The 4674-nt window shown below is 36.6% G+C and overlaps 1 pseudogene across 1 annotated transcript; it reads right to left on the minus strand.

Annotated features, from left to right (window-relative positions):
* Window positions 1-323: 323 nt before the first annotated feature.
* LOC311586371 (large ribosomal subunit protein eL43-like) lies at window positions 324-669 on the minus strand (annotated as a pseudogene). The gene has a single exon. The product of its transcript is annotated as a large ribosomal subunit protein eL43-like (transcript).
* Between the last annotated feature and the right edge of the window lie 4005 nt (window positions 670-4674).

Raw genomic sequence — 4674 nt, forward strand, 5'->3', positions numbered from 1 at the left:
AAAATACATAAATTAAAAAATAAAAAATAGATATGAACCTGTTCTAGTTTCTGCTGTTTTGAGAATAGGAAATCAATTATATTTATAGGACAGTTTGGGGGACTAAAAAGGATAGTAACATCTAGTATGGGTCTGGATGGATTCATAGCTACTTTGTAAGCTCAGTTTTACTGTCCGCAGTTTTACCTCAGGGCCTTTGCACATGCTTTTTTCTCTTTGTCCTTCCATCACATTATTAGATATAGCTGACCCTTCATGGGTCAGTATTACTCTCACTTTACCAAGAAGGCATCTTCTGATGCTGCAGACTGGTTTGTTTTCCATCAGGAGGAAAATACTAAGGATGCATTTTTATGTACATTAACCCATTTATTGCAGGTCAGGGAAGTCTCAAATGGTAGCTTATTCAGTTCCTTGAGTCTTTTGATTGCAGACTTCACTGTGATGGCAGAAGTAGTAGATCCAGGCTCCACGAGCCACTGTTTTCATGCAGGAGCAACACTGCTAGATGCCAATAGTTCATCTCTTAATCTTGGTCTCACCACAAAAGGAGCAAGTATATTTGGCGTGTTGGCTGATTTCAATTTTCTTCATGATTTTCTGGAGGGAGGCATCAGAGCAGGTCCCATATTTCCCAAGGACCCTGACCTTCTTTATGGATTTAGCCATCTTACAGGACTGAAGCACAAGCATGATGAGGAAATATCCGTACTCCTCAAACTACTCCATGAATTAGAAACAGTAGGAATTTTGCCAAACTCATCCTATGAAGCTACAGTCTCATAATACCTAAAACCACATAAAGACTCAGCAAAGAAATTATTTCAGACCAATTTTAGTCATGAATACTGATGCAAAAAAAAACTTAATAGAATACTCACAACCCCAATCCAAGAACACATCAAATATATCATCCACCATGATCAAGTAGACTTCATCCCAAGGATGTAGGGATGGTTCAACATAGGAAAATCCATCAATGTAATTCACCATATAAACAAAGATGAAAATAAACAAGCAAAAAAAATCACATGATTATCTCATTAGATGCAGAAAAAGCCTTTGACAAAATACAACACCCTTTCATGTTAAAAAGTCTTGGAGAGCTCAGGGATACAAGGCACATACCTAAATATTATAAAGGCTATATACAGAAAGCCAATAATCAACATCAAGTTAAATGGAAAGAAACTCAAAGAAATCTCATTAAAACCAGAGGCAAGGCTGCCCACTCTCTCCTTATCTCTTCAAAATAGCCCTTGAAGTTCTAGCTAGAGCAATAAGACAACAAAAGGAGATCAAGGGGATTCAAATCATAAAGGAAAAAAAATCAAAGGATCACTACTTGCAGATGATATGATAGTATATATAAGTGACCCCCAAAAATCCATCAGAGAACTCCTACAGCTGATAAACACCTTTAGCAAAGTGGATGGATACAAAATTATTTTTTTAAAAATCAGTAGCCCCCCCTGTATACAAATAAAGGATGCATTCTTTTCAGGTTTTTTTCTCTCTAACTTTGTAGTCCTATAGACAGATGGTGATTATTACATTACCATCCGTTTCTCAATACCACAGAAGGTGCACAAAAGGAGTGGCTCAGTGATTGTATCTCCAGCTTCTGCGAGAGACCCTGGCAAATAGAAAATTCTCAGTAAATATTAGGCAAATTAGTGACCAGATGACATTTGCCCAAGCTCAAACCCCTCCTTCACTGAGCAGTTTAATACCTATTCCATTTCTGAAGTGTGATGAGATGTGAGATCTTTAAAAACTGTGCTTGCATTTTTTTTTTTTAACCATAATGCAGCACTGCTGTCTTTACTGCCTGACTATTATTGGCTCAACATTCAATCCCATTTGGCCTTTCTTTTAAGATTCACCAGTGAGAAGAATCAGTTTACTTTGTTTTCTTTTCTCTCTAGGATTGATGAGTGAAGATCACTTGCCCTCTTAGTGTGTGCTGTATCCTTAGGATTTCTTTATGATATTTTTAATAATCTTCCTTCTTTATTATCATCAGAGTGCACAAAGGCAAATTACAGCTCAGGGAAATTGTGGTAGGATTTCCTGTAAGTACAAAAATCCACAGAATTATGAGTATTCTTCCCTTTTTTTTCTCTCAAGTCTCAAAAAAAAAAAAATCACTGAGTTTGTGCCCATAAACTCCCAGAAAATATATTCACGTCATCATGTATGGATCCTTGTTGTATTCAAGTATATTTGAACAGCTGTGTATTCATCCAGTAATTATTTATACATCCCATGTTGTACAATGTTTAATACACATGGTAGATTACAATACTTTATAAATCATAGCTTAAATAGTGGGAGGAGTCTCCATTCTTTTTGGGTAACATAAACGGAGAATCATTTCCATTGGTAATGTATAACTAAGCTGGTTTATGCCTTTACTTGCACTTGATCTTCCACACAATGCCATTATCAGTTCAGGAACTTTCATGTATACTCACATGCCATGCCTACCCTTTCTTCCCCCTTTCCCTTTTTCTAACAATAAGAAAGCAAATTTCATTGAGGTGTGCCTAACTACCCTCCTGCATGTCTCAAAACTAGAATGTTCTGTTGCCTTCACACAGTCAGGGATTTTATTTTTAAACTAGTCTGACAGTGTTTAATTTGATTTTGTTTTACAGGTCATGGATTCAATTTCAAGTGCTTTATTGTTTTAGTTTTAGTTTTAGTTTTCTTAAGTAGAAAGATGTTCCATCCATCAATTGTTATCTCCTTATCTTCAGAGTTGTTTTTTTTTTCCCATTTGCCCTGAACCAAGGTCAATGTTTGTAAAATCTCCTTTTTACTAATTAAATCTGACATCATCTGATAATATCAATGGTACTTAAAATAGCATAGAAATTCACCCCCTCTCCCCCCAATAATCCATCCTGGAGAATTAGAAAATACAAGGGACTTAATTTTACAATAATAAATCACATGTGATATTTTAAATAATTTTAAAGAAATAAATCATTCAAACAATATAACTGGTGTGTAAGCTGGTCAAATATATTCTTTCTGGCACTTACCAGAGGGAGTAAGACTGATCGCCTTTTAAAATAGTGTGTGAAAATTGTATTAATTATATGTCCTTTATAATGTGCTGAGCACGGCTTCTGAGAACAATGCTTTGTTACTCAGGAACCTGAAGTTTAAAGAGAAATAGAAGAATTGGTTTAAAACATATAGATTTAACCAGCATAAATTTTAGTCAAAGATTTGACTTTATGACAACAATGTCAAAGTCAATTACTATTGACGAGAATAGGTATAATGTGTAAATATTATCATTGAGTAAGAGCCTAGATACCTCCCCAAGGTATTCAGGGAGGCTCATCAGGGATTAAGGCCCATTTCTGTCTGGGCTTTCATGTGCTAAGCAAATTAAAAATGCTCACGACAAGGAGATGTCCTTGACTGTTGAAAAGTTCCATCAAACATAATGAATTTGAAGATACCAATGAGTAATTATGTTATTATTAATAAAGAAATAAGGCTCCATTTTTATATTTAAATGAGAGCCCGGCACTACTTATTAGACCTGATAACCAAATCTAGTAGATGCTAAGAAGGGCTTAATATGCTTTGTCCTATGCCTTTCTTTTCTCAGATAAATCCCAGTTTTATACCCATAAGGGCATTAAATCAGAAGACAAAATTATAGCTCTTTGGAACTTCATCATTTGCTTAACAATTAGAACCACACATGGGCCCTGTGTCTCTGTGTGTCCCATGATAAGACCAACAGCCTCCAATTCTCCGAAGAACAGGCTGACTGCATATCTGACTATTTGGGTGCAAACTAATATAGGGCTGTGACTCTAGGCCTCCCTTTCTTAGACCTTCTGTGTAAGACTAGTGCAAAGTGCTTATAGCTCAAATCTGTATAACCTCTCCCTTCGGGAACACATGAGTAAGAATGCATTAGTATGGGCTGTATAAGGCTCAAAAACTCATTGACAGCTAGCCGTCACCGTGGTCCTCCTTCCTGCTTTGTCTCGGTTGAGCAGCAACATAAGAAGTAATTTTACCTAAAACTAAAAACACAAGTTAGAGACGACGTATGCCAGTCTAGAAAGTTGTTTCAAGAAACCTTGCCTGGGATGCAAAAAGATGATTTGATCAGGTGTTGATGATCCCTAGCCCTACAGGGGATGATTTATACACTGCCCTGACAATTCTAGAACTCTTATTTTTCTCATGGCAAGCGAATTTGTGATGAGTGTCTCTGTGTGCCTACATGGGAACTGCTGTAGAAACTGTATGAAAACTGCATTTGCGAATGTGTCTGAAAATTTAGTTTGTTCATCTAAAGGAAACCAATGCATAGTCTTTAGGTCGCAGAAACTGCAGCACCAACATTATGATAAAGTGCCACAAAAAAGTGAGTTGCAATTCGACCACCGTCCCAGAGATACGAAGGTGTGCAGATTCCAGTCATAGCTCTGAATACTTTTCTAACTAACTTTTAAAAAAGGAAGCAATATTTTCCCTATAGACAGAAGGTCTAATGATGCCTTGTTTTGAAGGATAGTGGATAGGTTAAATGACAAAATGGTGTGAGCCAGTTACAAAGCTGTGGGGCGCACAGTGAGAAACTTCCAGCAGCATTTAGAGTTGTTAACGTTAAACGTCTTACAGGATTTTATCTTG

This window comes from Acomys minous (genome assembly GCF_964271855.1).
Source record: "Acomys minous genome assembly, chromosome: 16".
Classification (NCBI taxonomy): Eukaryota; Metazoa; Chordata; class Mammalia; order Rodentia; family Muridae; genus Acomys; species Acomys minous.